The sequence below is a fragment of the Tursiops truncatus genome, chromosome 6, assembly GCF_011762595.2.
Source record: "Tursiops truncatus isolate mTurTru1 chromosome 6, mTurTru1.mat.Y, whole genome shotgun sequence".
In the NCBI taxonomy this organism is placed as follows: Eukaryota; Metazoa; Chordata; class Mammalia; order Artiodactyla; family Delphinidae; genus Tursiops; species Tursiops truncatus.
Window position 1 is genome coordinate 42,902,356 of NC_047039.1, and position 17,499 is coordinate 42,919,854.

Sequence of the window (17,499 nt, forward strand, 5' to 3'; positions counted from 1 at the left end):
CTAAAAATAAAATATCAGAAAAAGGAATTACAGATTAACCTCACTCTTGAACACAGATATAAAAATCATAAAATTATTCAGAAATCATATCCAGTAATATATAAATGAGATCTATTAACATATGAAATGAGGTTTATCCCAGGTATATAAGTAAGTTTGGAGTAACATTCAAAATCAATTTATTTCTCCACTTTAATAGAATAAAAGAGAAAAAAACCCCACATGATCATTGAAAAAGGTGTCTACAGCTAACATTATACTTAATGATAAGAATCTGAATGCTTCCCCCTAAGATTGGAACAAGGCAAGATTTTCTGCTCTTGACACTTCCAATCAATACTGAATCAGAAGTCCTAACCAGGTGAATAAAGTAAGATAAAGAAATAAAAGACAAACAAATATGAAAGAATTAAAATACTATTAGCAGATAACATGATTATCTACACGGAATATCCTAAGGAATTTACAAAACAAACATCAAAACAAGTAAATTTAGCAGGAGTATACTAAATAAAGTTGACATTTTAAAAATATATTATAACATGTTATCAGCAAACAGTTGGATAATAAAATTTTAAATGTCATTTCAAATATTAATCTAAAAAAAAAACTTGAACTGTTTAGGGATAAATTAACAGGACCTTTATCTAAAAATTACAAAACTAAATAAATAAATGAAGAGACATGGCCTTTTGATTGATTAGAAGACCACATTATTAAAATTTCAATTCCCCCAAAATCCATTTAAAGATTCAATGCACTACAAATTAAACTTACAAGAGATGTTTTATAGAAATAGACAAATCAATATGGAAATGCAAAGAAACTAAGAGAGCCAAGACACATGAAAATGAACAAAGTTGGAGAAGTCACATTATCATGTTTCAAAACTCAGTGCAAAGCAACATTTACCAAAAAAGCATTGTACTGGTTTCAAAACAGACAAACAGATCAATGGAATATAACAGAAAATCCAGAGATACACCCATATACATGTGGTCAAACAATATTCCTCACTCTCACGATAAGTCATGAGAGAAAGAAAAGTCTTTTAAACAAATAACGCTAGAACACCAGAATAAATAAATGGAGAGAAATGTATTTTGACCCCTACCAAACAGCAAACACCAAAATTTATTTGAGATCAGAAAAAGAACATAAAGCTAAATTTACAGTTTCTAGAAGAAAACTAGGAGAATATTTTGATGACCATGAAGTAGGCAAATATTTCTTAAAAGGGTTACAAAAAATATATGAAAATGATTAACTGGAATTTAATTAATATTAAAAACTTATTGAGCATTTAGAAAATAGAGAAAGTGGTATACAGACTCGGAGAAAATATGTGTGATGTGCACATCTGACAAAGGGTTTTATCTTGAGTATATAAAAAATTCTTACAACTCAATAATAAAAAGAGAAACAACTCAATAAGAAAACAGATTAACATGAATAACAGAAGAAGTAAACAAATGATTTGTATATCTTCACAAAAGAAGATATATGAAAGGCCAACAAATACAAGAAGAGGTATTCAGCAATATTAATTTCAGGGAAATGCAAAATAAAACCACAGTAGATACCACTTCACATTAGAAAGGCTAAAATTCAAAAGATTATCAATACCAATACCAGAGCTGCTAAAGATCTGGAAAAAATGGCATATATCCAGGATGAGATATAAAACTATACAAAAATTTCTGACAACAGTTTACAGCTGTTGTCATGCACCTAACCCATGACCCAGCAATTTACTCTTTTGATATTTATCCAAGAGAAATAAAAACATATGTCCATAAAAATACATATCAAAAAATATTCATACCAGCTTCATTCACAATTGCCACAATCTAGAAACAATCCAAATGTCCACCAACAGAATGGAGACTCAGCATGTAATATACCTACACAAATACTACTTGGACAAAAAAAAATGAACTACAAAAATATGTAACAATATGTATGAATTTCAAAAACATGTTCAGCAAAAGAAACTAGAAACAAAAAAGCCTGTAATTTCTGCTTGTGTTTAGATAAAGTTCAGTAACAGGCGAAACTAACCTATGGTGATGCAAATCAGACCAGTGGATGCCTTGGAATGGGAGTGAGGTACTGACTAGAAAAGGACACAAAGGAACTTTCTAAAGAAATGCAAATATTCTATATCTTGAATGAAGTACAGATACATTTGTGTAGACATGTACACTTAAAAAATATACACTTAAGATCTGATGCTTTTCCACCTCCGTGTTCAGTGATGCCATTTTGGTAGCTTGAAATTAGACATGGTGGAAGTACTTATACATGCAAATCAGGAAATTCCACAAATCAAGGCTTCTTTTCCTCAACAAACCATTGCCAAGATCGCTCCCTTTCAAAGTGATTGATGTTGTAACAAATAAAATGTCTGAGACTATTGGTATCCGGCCATCATATGGACTGAGCAAAAGAAATCCTATCTGTAGCAAGTGAGAGAAGAGAAATAAAGGAGATACTCAAAGAAAACCAAAGATAAGAGACAGAACAAGATATCCAATATAATTGGAAGAAGCATATTATCACTGACAGAAAGGGGATGAACAGGGAATTCCAGTTCAATGACTTTGGCTAGCTGTTGTCTTTCTAAACTCACAAAGATACTGCTGAAGACCCAGTAAAAGATGAATTTCAAAAGAATAAAACAATGTTCGCAGAATAAAGTTATCAAATGTCATTAACTATATGTCCAAAGGAGCTAATTCTATTTGGTAATTTTCTTCATAGCACACCTACCATTAGCTGACATAATATCATGTATTTGCTCATTTTATTGCTGTCACCCTATTATAATTAAGGCAGAATCTCTGGCAAACCTTTCACTATAATAATGCCAGCACCTAGACCATATCTAATACACTGTAGGTATACAATAAGTATTAATGGAATACATGAATAAACAAGAAAAAACAGATTTCTTATATGGAAGATGGAGTTAATGTTCTATTCTCCAACAGGTCAGTAACTACAGAAGGAAGAAGTTTGGTCATTGATAAGGGACTAAATTTCTTCCTGCTGACTTTGAGATGTAGGCAGGATAAGCCTGGCGCAGATGTACAGAACGCAACTGACTCTGGCTTTCACTTTTCAGATCTATCAGAAGATGGACACATAAATCTTCAGTATAGGTGATAGTTATTGTCTAAAAGGAGGTTTAAGCCAACTTTTTTTAAAAATTTTATTTTACTTATTTTTCTATATAGCAGGTCCTTATTAGTCATCAATTTTATAAACATCAGTGTATACATATCAATCCCAATCGCCCAATTCATCACACCACCACCCCCATCCCCCGCCACTCTCCCCCCTTGGTGTCCATATGTTGGTTCTCTACATCTCTGTCTCAATTTCTGCCCTGCAAACCAGTTCATCTGTACCATTTTTCTAGGTTCCACATATATGCGTTAGCATACGATGTTTGTTTTTCTCTTTCTGGCTTACTTCACTCTATATGACAGTCTCTAGATCCATCCACGTCTCAACAAATGACCCAATTTCATTCCTTTTTATGGCTAAGTAATATTCCATTTTATATATGTACCACAACTTCTTTATCCATTCATCTGTGAATGGGCATTTAGGTTGCGTCCATGACCTGGCTATTGTAAACGGTGCTGCAATGAACATTGGGGTACATGTGTCTTTATGAATTATGGTTTTCTCTGGGTATATGCCCAGCAGTGGGACTGCTGGATCATATGGTGATTCTCTTTTTAGTTTTTTAAGGAACCTCCATATTGTTCTCCATAGTGGTTGTGTCAATTTACATTCCCACCAACAGTGCAAGAGGGTTCCCTTTTCTCCACACCCTCTCCAGCATTTGTTGTTTGTAGATTCTCTGATGATGCCCATTCTAACTGGTGTGAGGTGATACGTCATTGTACTTTTGATTTGCATTTCTCTAATAATTAGTGATGTTGAGCAGCTTATCATGTGCTTCTTGGCCATCTGTATGTCTTCTTTGGAGAAATGTCTATTTAGGTCCTCCACCCATTTTTGGATTGGGTTGTTTTCTTAATATTGAGCTGCATGAGCTCTTTATATATTTTGGAGATTAATCCTTTGTCCATTGATTCGTTTGCAAATATTTTCTCCCATTCTGAGGGCTGGTTTTTTGTCTTGTTTCTGGTTTCCTTTGTTGTTCAAAAGCTTTGAAGTTTCATTAGGTCCCATTTGTTTATTTTTGTTTTTATTTCCATTACTCTAAGAGGTGGATCAAAAAAGATCTTGCTGTGATTTATGTCAAAGAGTGTCCTTCCTATGGTTTCCTCTAAGAGTTTTATAGTGTCCGGTCTTACATTTAGGTCTCAAGTCCATTTTGAGTTTATTTTTGTGTATGGTGTTAGGGAGTGTTCTAATTTCATTCTTTTACATGTAGCTGTCCAGTTTTCCCAGCACCATTTACTGTCTTTTCTCCATTTTATATCCTTGCCTCCTTTGCCATAGATTAGTTGGCCATAGGTGCATGCGTATATCTCTGGGCTTTCTATCTTGTTCCATTGATCTATGTTTCTGTTTTTGTGCCAGTACCATATTGTCTTGATGACTATAGTTTTATAGTATAGTCTGAAGTCAGGGAGTCTGATTCCTCCAGCTTCGTTTTTTCCCTCAAGACTGCTTTGGCTATTCGGGATCTTTTGTGTCTCTATACAAATTTTAAGATTTTTTGTTCTAGTTCCATAAAAAAAATTTCATTGGTAATCTGATAGGGATTGCACTGAATATGTAGATTGCTTTGGGTAGTACAGTCATTTTCACAATATTGATTCTTCCAATCCAAGAACATGATATATCTCTCCATCTGTTGGTATCATCTTTAATTTCTTTCATCAGTGTCTTATAGTTTTCTGCATACAGGTCGTTTGTCTACCTAGGTAGGTTTATTCCTAGGAATTTGATTCTCTTTGTTGCAATGATAAATGGGACTGTTTACTTAATTTCTCTTTCTGATTTTTCATCATTAGTGTATAGGAATGCAAGAGATTTCTGTGCATTAATTTTGTATCCTGCTACTCTACCAAATTCAATGATTAGCTCTAGGAGTTTTCTGATATCATATTTAGGATTCTCTATGTATAGTTTCATGTCATCTGCAAACAGTGAAAGTTTTACTTCTACTTTTCCAATTTGAATTCCTTTTATTTTTCTTCTCTGATTGCCGTGGCTAGGACTCCCAAAGCTATGTTGAATAATAGTGGTGAGAATGGACATCCTTGTCTTGTTCCTGATCTTAGAGGAATGTTTTCAGTTTTTCACCATTGAGAATGATGTTTGCTGTGGGTTTGTCGTATATGGCCTTTATTATGTTGAGGTAGGTTCCCTCTATGTCCACCGTCTGGAGAGTTTTTATCATAAATGGGTATTGAATTTTGTCAAAAGCTTTTTCTGCATCTATTGAGGTGATCATATGGTTTTTAATTCTTTAATTTGTTAATATGGTTTAACACATTGATTGATTTATGCATACTGAAGAGTCCTTGCATCCCTGGGATAAATCCCACTTGATCATGGTGTATGATCCTTTTAATGAGTTGTTGGATTCTGTTTGCTAGTATTTTGTTGAGGATTTTTGCATCTATATTCATCAGTGTTATTGGTCTGTAATTTTCTTTTTTTGTAGTATCTTTGTCTGATTTTGGTATCAGGGTGATGGTGGCCTAATAGAATGAGTTTGGGAGTGTTCCTTCCTCTGCAAGTTTTTGGAAGAGTTTGAGAAGGATGGGTGTTAGCTCTTCTCTAAATGTTTGATAGAATTCACCTGTGAAGCCATCTGGTCCTGGACTTTTGTTTGTTGGAAGATTTTCAGTGACAGTTTCAATTTCATTACTTGTGATTGGTCTGTCATATTTTCTATTTCTTCCTGGTTCAGTCTTGGAAGGTTATACCTTTCTAAGAATTCGTCCATTTCTTCCAGGTTGTCCAATTTATTGGCATTGAGTTGCTTGTAGTAGTCTCTTAGGATGCTTTGTATTTCTCCCGTGTCTATTGTAACCTCTCCTTTTTCATTTCTAATTTTATTGATTTGAGTCCTCTCCCTCTTTTTCTTGATGAGTCTGGCTAATGGTTTATCAATTTTGTTTATCTTCTCAAAGAACCAGCATTCAGCTTTATTGATCTTTGTTACTGTTTTCTTTGTTTCTATTTCATTTATTTCTGCTCTGATCTTTATAATTTCTTTCCTTCTGCTAACTTTGGGTTTTGTTTGTTCTTCTTTCTCTAGTTCCTTTAGGTGTAAAGTTAGATTGTTTACTTGAGATTTTTCTTGTTTCTTGAAGTAGACTTGTATAGCTATAAACTTCCCTCTTAGAATTGCTTTTGCCACATCCCACAGATTTTGGATCGTTGTGTTTTCATTGTCATTTGTCTCTAGGTATTTTCTGATTCCCTCTTTGATTTCTTCAGTGATCTCTTGGTTATTCAGTAACATTGTTTAGCCTCCATGTGTTTGTGTTTTTTACGGTTTTTTTCCCTGTAATTCATTTCTAATCTCATAGCGTTGTGGTCAGAAAAGATGCTTGATACGATTTCAATTTTCTTAAATTTACTGTGGCTTGATTTGTGACCCAAGATGTGATCTATCCTGGAGAATGTTCCGTGCACACTTGAGAAGACAGTGTAATCTGCTGTTTCTGGATGGAATGTCTTATAAATATCAATTAAATCTATCTGGTCTAGTGTGTCATTTAAACCTTTGTTTCCTTATTTAAGTGAGGTGTTAACGTCCCCCACTATTACTGTGTTACTGTCGATTTCCTCTTTTAGAGCTGTTAGCAGTTGACTTGTGTATTGAGGTGCTCCTATGTTGGGCGCATATATATTTATTATTGTTATATCTTCTTGGATTGATCCCTTGATCATTACGTAGTGTCCTTCCTTGTCTCTTGTAACATTCTTTATTTTAAAGTCTATTTTATCTGATATAAGTATTGCTACTCCAGCTTTCTTTTGATTTCTATTTGCATGGAATATCTTTTTCCATCCCCTCACTTTCAGTCTGTATGCGTCCCTAGGTCTGAAGTGGGTCTCCTGTAGACAACATATAGAGGGATCTTGTTTTTGTATCCATTCAGCAAGCCTGTATCTTTTGGTTGTAGCATTTAATCCATTCACGATTAAGATAATTAAACATGTTTTGGGTTTGTTTCTGTAGGTCCTTTGCTTCTCTTGTATTTCCCATTTAGAGAAGTTCCTTTAGCATTTGTTGTAGAGCTGGTTTGGTAGTGATAAATTCTCTTAGATTTTTCTTTTTTTTTTTTTTTTTTCCGGTACGCGGGCCTCTCACTGTTGTGGCCTCTCCCATTGCGGAGCACAGGCTCTGGCCGCGCAGGTTCAGCGGCTATGGCTCATGGGCCCAGCCGCTCTGCGGCATGTGGGATCTTCCCGGACCGGGGTACGAACCTGCATCCCCTGCATTGGCAGGCAGACTCTCATCCACTGTGCCACCAGGGAAGCCCGAATTCTCTTAGCTTTTGCTTGTCTGTAAAGCTTTTGATTTCTCCATCGAATCTGAATGAGATGCTTGCTGGGTAGAGTAATCTTGGTTGTAAGTTCTTCCCTTTCATCACTTTAAGTGTATCATGCCACTCCCTTCTGGCTTATAGAGTTTCTGCTGAGAAATCAGCTGTTAACCTTTTGGGAGTTTCCTTGTATGTTATTTGTCGTTTTTCCCTTGCTGCTTTCAATAATTTTTCTTTGTCTTTAATTTTTGCCAGTTTGATAACTATATGTCTCGGCATCTTTCTCCTTGGGTTTATCCTGTATGGGACTCTCTGCACTTCCTGGACTTGGGTGGCTATTTCCTTTCCCATGTTAGGGAAGTTTTCGACTATAATCTCTGCAAATATTTTCTCGGGTCCTTTCTCTCTCTCTTCTCCTTCTGGGACCCCTATAAGGAGGATGTTGTTACGTTTAATGTTGTCCCAGCAGTCTCTTAGGCTGTCTTCATTTCTTTTCGTTCTTTTTTCTTTATTCTGTTCCACAGCAGTGCATTCCACCATTCTGTCTTGCAGTTAACCTATCTGTTCTTCTGCCTCAGTTATTCTGCTATTGATTCCTTCTAGTGTAGTTTTCATTTCAGTTATTGTATTGTTCATCTCTGTTTGTTTGTTCTTCAATTCTTCTAAGTCTTTGTTAAACATTTCTTGCATCTTCTCCATCTTTGCCTCCATTCTTTTTCCTAGTTTCTGGATCATCTTCACTGTCATTATTCTGAATTCTTTTTCTGGAAGGTTGCCTATCTCCACTTCATTTAGTTTTCTGGGGTTTTATCTTGTTCCTTAAACTGGTACATAGCCCTATGCCTTTTCATCTTGTGTATCTCTCTGTGAATGTGGTTTTTGTTCCACAGGCTGCAGGATTGTACTTCTTCTTGCTTCTGCTGTCTGCCCTCTGGTGGATGAGGCTCTCTAAGAGGCTTGTGCAAGTTTCCTGATGGGAGGGACTGGTGGTGGGTAGAGCTGACTGTTGCTCTGGTGGGCAGAGCTCAGTAAAACTTTAATCTGCTTGACTGATGATGGGTGGGGCTGGGTTCCCTCCCTGTTGGTTGTTTGGCCTGAGGCAACCCAACACTGGAGCCTACCTGGGCTCTTTGGTGGGGTTAATGGCAGACTCTGGGAGGGCTCACACCAAGGAGTACTTCCCAGAATTTCTGCTGCCAGTGTCCTTGTCCCCACAGTGAGCCACAGCCACTCCCTGCCTCTGCAGGAGACCCTCCAACACTAGCAGGTCGGTCTGGTTCAGTCTCCCCTGGAGTCACTGCTCCTTCCCCTGGGTCCCAATGCACACACTACTTTGTGTGTGCCCTCCAAGAGTGGAGTCTCTGTTTCCCCCAGTCCTGTCGAAGTCCTGCAATCAAATCCCGCTAGCCTTCCAAGTCTGATTCTCTAGGAATTCCTCCTCCGTTACCGGACCCCCAGGTTGGGAACCTGATGTGGGACTCAGAACCTTCACTCCAGTGGGTGGACTTCTGTGGTACAAGTGCTCTCCAGTCTGTGAGTCACCCACCCAGCAATTATGGGATTTGATTTTACTGTGATTGTGCCCCTCCTACTGTCTCACTGTGGCTTCTCCTTTGCCTTGGGATGTGGGGTATCTTTTTCGGTGAGTTCCAGTGTCTTCCTGTCGATGACTGTCCAGCAGCTAGTTGTGATTCTGGTGTTCTCGCAAGAGGGAGTGAGAACACATCCTATTACTCTGCCATCTTAGTTCCTAATCCCCCTAAGCCAACTTTTTAGTTCATTTTTATTTTATTTGTCCTTTTATCCTTAAAGAGAGCTTTGGGAGACCCATATCCACCCAAGCCGAAGTTTATTATTTTATTCAATTAAAGAGAAAACATTCTGAGCATACATTGATGTGAGAAAAGAGCTATCAAGTGATTCACTGAAGGAAATTTTTAACAACAAAGAATAGGAGCAAGCACAAAGACTCATAGAATTACTCATTTTCAGTGAACTCTGGAGAATGCAGACCACAAAAGAATCACTGATTCTGCTAACTTGGTGTTATGCCCAAAGTGGTAAGATCTTGTTTTAAAGTAGCCTATCATTTTCATTAGCCTCAAGTAAGATTGTTAACATTCACTTCAAGGATAACTTCACTCTCTTACAAAGAGAGAATCAAAACCTGAGAAAAAGTGAAGTTCCCAAATTTCCAAACAATGTGGAATAAGTTCAGTATTTCCTATTCCTCACTTCCAATGTAATCATCTCCATAGAAAATCCCTCAATAAAAAGAAATCTACTCAAAAAATGATTATCTTCACTGACCCCAAGCTATGCTTTTGTTGTAATCTGTTTTTACTAAAGATATCAATGTCTCCCTGAAGAAAAACTGCCTCAAGAAAAAATGAGAAGAAAGAACTTAGAATGGAATTTTTTCATCATGAATAAATAATCTTATATTGAAAATATAACTTTCCTGGGCAATGTGCAGATTTTGTTATTTAATGGTGGGTTTGTGCTTTTCATATAAACTCAATGGAGATGGGGGAAAATGTAGATCTTTTAGAATGTGTTCAAACTTAAATGACTATCAGTTTAAAACAAGTACATAGGGCTTCCCTGGTGGCGCAGTGGGTGAGAATCTGCCTGCTAATGCAGGGAACAGGGGTTCGAGCCCTGATCTGGGAAGATCCCACGTGCTGCGGAGCAACTAGGCCCGTGAGCCACAACTACTGAGCCTGCGCGTCTGGAGCCTGTGCTCCGCAACAAGAGAGGCTGCGATATTGAGAGGCCCGTGCACCGCAATGAAGAGTGGCCCCCGCTTGCCACAACTAGAGAAAGCCCTCGCACAGAAACGAAAACCCAACACAGCCAAAAATAAATAAATAAATTAATTAATTTAAAAAAAAAAAAACAAGTACATATAGATATAGGATAACATATATGAAGCCCATGGTAACCACAAATCAAAGATCTACAATGGATACACAAGAAATGGAGAGAAAGAAACACAAGTATACCACTAAATAAAATCATCAAACCACAGAGAAGAAACCAAAAGAGTAAAGAACAGGGAAGAAATACAAAAAACAATGAGAAAACAAGTAACAAAATGGCAATAAGTACATACCTATTAATAATCACTTTAAATGTCAATGGAAGAAATGCTCCAAACAAAAGACACAGGGTAGATGATTAGATAAAAAAGAAGACCCATCTATATGCTGCCTACAAGGGACTCACTTCATACTTAAAGACACACATAGACCGAAAGGGAAAGAATGGGAAAATATATTTCACACAAACGTAAATGATGAGAAAATGGGGGTAGAGATACTCATATCAGACAAAGTAGATTTTAAAACAAATAAGACAAAGAAGGGCATTATATAATGATGAAGGGATCAATACAAGAAGAGGATATAATGTTTGTTAACATATATGAACCTAATATAGGAGCATCTAAATATATAAAGCAAATATTAATGAATATAAAGGGAGAAAATGACAATAACAGTAGCAGTCCTTAACACCCCACTTACATCAATGGACAGATCATCCAGACAGAAAATCAATAAAGCAACAGTGGCCTTAAATGATACATGAGACCAGCTGGACTTAATAGTTATCTACAGGACATTCCATCCAAAAACAGGAGAATACATATTCTTTCCAAGTGCACATGGAACATTCTCCAAAATACATAACATGCTAGGCCACACAACAAGTCTGAACAAATTTAAGGGAAGGTAAATTATATAAAGCATTTTTTCTGACCAAAACAGTATAAAATAAGAAATCAGTAACAGGAAGAAAAACCTGAAAATCACAAACACACGGAGACCAAATGACTTGCAACTAAAAAAACCAAAGGGACAATGAAGAAAACAGAGGAAATCTGAAAACAGTTTGATACAAATGAAAATAAAAATACAACTTTCCAAAATCTATGGGACTGAGCAAAAGCAGTTCTAAGACAGAAGTTTATAGTGATACAGGCCTACCTCAAGAAACAAGAAAAATTCAAATAAACAACCTAACCTACCATCTAAAAGAATTAGAAAAAGAAGAACAAACAAAGCCTAAGGGCAGCAAAAGAAAGGAAATAGTAAACATCAAAGAGGAAAATGATAAAATAGAGCCTAAAAACACAATAGAAAAGATTAGCAAAACAAAGATATGGGGTTTTTTTTCCTCCTTAAATCTCTTTATTCTTTTCATGCATGTTTCCAGTTAGTATACAAATACAGAGAGACACAAAATTCATGTATAAGCAGGATTGTAGGGATATAAGGATTTTAAAATGAGATTTTTAAAGAAAATGAGGGTTCCCTTAAACAATTCATTTGTTTTAGTACTATTTTTTGTTAAAGAAAAGAGATTTTAAAAAGTTGGCCACATTTTTAAAATGTAGTGTTTCTTATTTTTTAATATTACTAAATGTTCCCAGGCTATATGAATAATAGACTTTTTTCTGAATTTGATTTATTTTTTTATATAGCAGGTTCTTATTAGTTGTCCATTTTATACATATTAGTATATATATGTCAATCCCAATCTCCCTATTCATCACATCACCACCACCGACCCTGCCACTTTTTTGAAAAGATAAACAAAATTGATAAGCCTTTAGTCAGGCTTATTAAGAAAAAGAGAGGACCCAAATAAACAAAATAAGAAGTGAAAGTGGAGAAATTACAACTGATATCACAGAAATACAAAAAAAAATCATAAGAGAATACTACAGTTACATGACAAAATATTGGACAACTGAGAAGAAATGAATAAATTCCTAGAAACATATAATCTTCCAATATTGAATCAGGAAAAAATAGACAATCTGAACAGACTGATCACTAGTAGTGAAATTGAATCAGTAATCAACAAACTCCCAGCAAACATAAGTCTAGGAGCAAATGGTTGCACAGAGGAATTCTACCAAACATATAAAAAAGAGCTATTACCTACTTTTCTCAAACTATTCCAAAAACTTGAAGAGGAGTGTACACTACCAAAATCATTCTATGAGGCCACTATTTTACCCTGATACCAAAACCAGAAAAGGACATTACAAAAAAAGCCTACAGATCAATATCTCTGATGAATATAGATAGAAAAATCCTCAACAAAATATCAGCAAAACAAATTTAACAACATATAAAAAGGATAATACAATATGACCAAGTTGGATTTATTCCAGGATGCAAGGATAATTCATCATCTACAAATTGATCACTGTGATACACCACATTAACAAAAGGATAAAAATCATATGATCAACTCAATAGATGGAGAAAAGGCATTTGACAAAATTCTGCATCCATTCATGATAAAAACTCTCATCAAAGTTGATATACAGGGAACATGTCTACATATCTCAACATAATAAAAGCCATGTATGACAAACCCACAGCTAAGGTCATACTCAAAGTTGAAATGCTGAAAGCTTTTCCTCTAAAATCAGGAACAAGACAAGGATGTCCACTCTCACAACCTTTATTTAACATAGTAGTGGAAGTCCTTGCCACAGCAATCAGACAAGAAAAAGAAATAAAAGGCACCCAAATGGGAAGAAAAAAAGTAAAACTTGTAACTGTTCACAGATGGCATCATACTATATATGGAAAACCCTGAAGTCTCCACCAAACAGCTATTAGAACTAAAAAAATGAATTTAGAAAAGTTGCAGGATTAAAGATTAATATACAGAAATCTGTTGATTTTCTACACACTAAAAATGAACTATCAGAAAGAGAAAGCAAGAAAACAATCCCATTTAAAATAGCATCAAAAAGAATAAAACACCTAGGAGTAAACTTATCCCAGAAGTTGAAAGACTTATATTCTGAAAATTGAAACACTGGTGAAGGAAACTGAAGATGACACAAAGAAATAGAAAGATATCCCATGTTCATGGGTTGGAAGAATCAACATTGTTAAAATGGTCATACTTCCCAAAGTGATCTACAGATTTAATGCAATCCCTATCAAAATATCCACAACATTTTTCACAGAACTAGAATAAATAATCCTAAAATTTACATGGAACCACAAAAAAAAAAAAAAGAAAAAAAAATGCCTAAGCAATCCTGAGAACAAAGAAGAAAGCTGGAGGTATAAACCTCCCAGACCTCAGACTGTACTACAAAATGACAGTCATCAATACAGTATAATACTGGCACAAAAACAGCCACATAGTTCAATGGAACAGAATAGAGAGCCCAGAAATAAGCCCTTGCACTTATGATCAATTAATCTATGACAAAGGAGACAGGAATATACAATGGGGAAGACAGTCTCCTCAATAAACTGTGCTGGGAAAACTGGACAGCTACATGTAAGAGAATGAAATTAGAACATTCTCTAATACCATATACAAAAATAAACTCAAAATGGATTAAAGACCTAAATATAAGACCAGATACTGTACAACTCCTGGAACAAAACACAGATAGAAAACTCTTTGCCATAAATTGTAGCAATATTTTTGGGATCTGTCTCCCAAGGCAAAGGAAACAAAAGCAAAAATAAACAAATGGGACCTAATTAAATTCAAAAGCTTTTGCACAGCAAGGGAAAACCACTGACAAAATGAAAAGGCAACCTACTGAATGGGAGAAAATATTTGCAAATAATACAAGAAATAAGGTGTTAATAACCAAAAATATATAAACAGCTCATACAAATCAATATCAAAAAAGCAAACAACCCAATTTAAAAAATGGGCACAAGACCTAAATAGACATTTTTCCAAAGAAAATACACAAATGGCCCACAGGTACATGAAAAGATGCTCAACATCACTAATCACCAGAGAAATGCAAATCAAAACCACAATGAAATATCACCTCACAACTTGTCAAAATGGCTATCATCAAAAAGTCTACAAATAACAAATATTGGTGACGATGTGGAGAAAAGGGAACTCTTGTACATCATTGGTAGGAATGTAAACTGGTGCATCCACTATGGAAAACACTATGAAGGTTCCTCAAAAAACTAAAAAGCAAACTACCATGTGACCCAGAAATTCTACTCCTGGGTATATTTCTGAAGAAAACAAAAACACGAATTCAAGAAAGATATATGCACCCCAATGTTCATAGCAGCATTATTTACAATAGCCAAGATAAGGAAGCAACCTAAGTGACCATCAGCAGATGAATGGACAAGAAAATGTGTGTGTGTGTGTGTGTGTGTGTGTATGAATATTACTCAGCCACAACAAAAAAGAATGAAATCCTGCATTTTGCAACAATGTGAATTGACCTAGAGGGTATTATGCTCAGTGATACAAGTCAGACAAAAAACAAATGCTGTATTGTATCACTCATATGTGAAATCTAAAAAATAAAACAAAAGAGTGAATATAACAAAACAGAAACAGATTCACAGATAAAGAGAACAAACTAGTGGTTACCCGTGGGAAGAGGGAAAAGAGAAGAGTAAGACAAGGGTAAGGGATTAAGAGGTACAAACTACTATGTATAAAATAAATAAGCTACAAGGATATATTGTACAGCACAGGGAATATAGCCAATATTTTATAATAACTAAATGGAAAATATAAAAATACTGAATCATTATATTCGATACCTGAAACTAATATAATATTGTAAATCAACTATATACCACAATAAAAAAATAAGAATAGAAACATGAAACCCAAAAGATACAGCAAAGCATTCTAAATATTCAATCAATATACTTGAGATACTCTGTACATAAATGACCATGGTACTGTGCATAGTATTTAGCAACATTTAACAATGACTTCTAATTTTAATTCTAGGTTTTTTCCCCTAAATTCTCTCTAGATTAGAGTTTAAAATAATTTGATTTTTAAATTTCCCACATAACTTTTAGAAAAAATAGAAAATATGGTGATAGTAACACATAACAAAAGACGACCCAGTAAAATTACTTTAAATAAACAAACAAAACATTATCAGACCTACTGGGATGCAATGGACAATAGCGTACACTGGCTGCAAGCCAGTACATGACTTAAAACAGTTTACCCAGACTCATGAAATGAGTAGCAGCAGGAAAATATCTAGCAAAAGAGCAACTTCCAGAATTTACCATTCTTCTGTGACCATCTTAAAGCAAATTAATCCAGAACTAGTAGGAGATCAGACTACCTAGGTGGTCTCTGAGTTACACAGCCCTAGAAATACAGCAACTGATGCAAAGCAACCATAAATATCTTCCAACAATCATGCAAGATGTCTCAATCACACCACAAAAATTATACAAGAATCACTCAAATGTAAAAATTGGATGATTTTCTACATAATTTTTCTACGTAATTCTTAGAATTTCACAAAATTTAGGCAGAATTGCTGCTGAAAAATTGTTGGGAAATTCTTCTAAAGTTCCTAAGCAGAACAAAGTGGAATCACACACGAGAGCCCAAAAATTTCACTTACTGTGTGATCTCGGATAAGTTACTTCACTCATTTATGCACATCGACTTGTATGCATATATTTACCTTTCTCTCTCTCTACAAAATAAGCTTCTTGAGGGCTTGGATTGTGTTTTTTGATCTCTGCTTTATCCTAGTGCAGGGACAATGGAACACAGTAGGCACTCTATAAATATATGACAATCGACTGCCTGCCTGTCAGGGAATGTGAAGGTATGAAACGAACAAATTATCAGCTAAAGGATAGGAGCTACCAGGATAAAGGCCAGAGTCAGTGTTAAGACTGGTTCCAAAACCAGGACCTACTAAAAGAGAAACTGGTAGAAGAAAATAGGAACCCAAGGAAAAAAACAAGGAATCAGTCATATACTTCTGAGCAGGTAATCAGGGTAGTATAATATATTTCTGGTGAACAGCACCTTGACCTAGGTGGATGTTTAAACATCACAGACATGTATGTGTCTGGTCCCACTGCAAGTTATCTGAAGGGATCAACAGCTGCCCGAGTTCATAATATAAGACCAATATTTGAGTTCTGTCTTTTCAGCATGGACACTCTAATGACTTTACTTTTTCGTAATTGTGAATTCCTAATTGGAATTACAATAGTAGCCCATTTCCTAGTAGAACTGATTTGAGGTTTTTCACATTATCTTTAAAAATCCTTAGGTTTTTTTCTTTCCACAAACCTCTAAATAACAATTCTATTTCTCTCGTCTCCTTTCAATTAAACTTTTGAAAGAGTTATCTCTTTTCATTTTTATTTGCTTCCAAATTATTTTACAATTCACTACACTCTAGCTTCTGACCCTTGAATTCCATAAAAAGAATCTTTGCTAAGATCATCCTTGACCTTACATGATTATCTACATGTAATTAAAATCAACAAACATCTTTAAATTTCTGTCTCATATAACCTTACATTGGACAATAATAACTATCCCCTTATTTTTCACATGCTTTTTCCTCCCTCGATTTACAGGATACAAGGCTGTTTGGTTTTCTTCCTGTCTGGATAATTTTCCTTTGTCTCTTTAAAATGCCCATCTTCCAACGAGCCATTAAATGATAGTGTTACTCAAAGGTTAAGTCTCACTTCCTTTTCTGTTTTCACTCTATATTTTCTCAGAGAGCAATCTCATCCACTCCCATGATTTCAATCACCACTATTGACTCCTAAATTTACCTGTAGTCCAGACCTTTCCTCTGAACTCCAAACATATATATATAAAAGCTTGCTCAACATCTCTAGATATTTAAAAGGACCTAAAATTCAACACATCCAAAATGACTCAAAGTAATAATAGTAGCTTATTAAGCTCTTGCCCTGTTCCACATAATGCTCTCAGTAAGTTAGGTAATATTACCGTCATAATCCTCATTTCATAAATGAGGAAAATGGGGCATAAAGAATATAAGTAAACTGCCCAAGTACATACAGGTAACAAGTCTCAGACCTAAGAGCTGAATCCAGGCCTCCCAGGTACAGAGATTAATTTCTTAACCACCATACTATACAGCTTCCAAATCTTCCTGTCTAAACCTGGTCTTCTTTCACTATTATACATCTCTGTAAATGGTCCTCTACTGGTA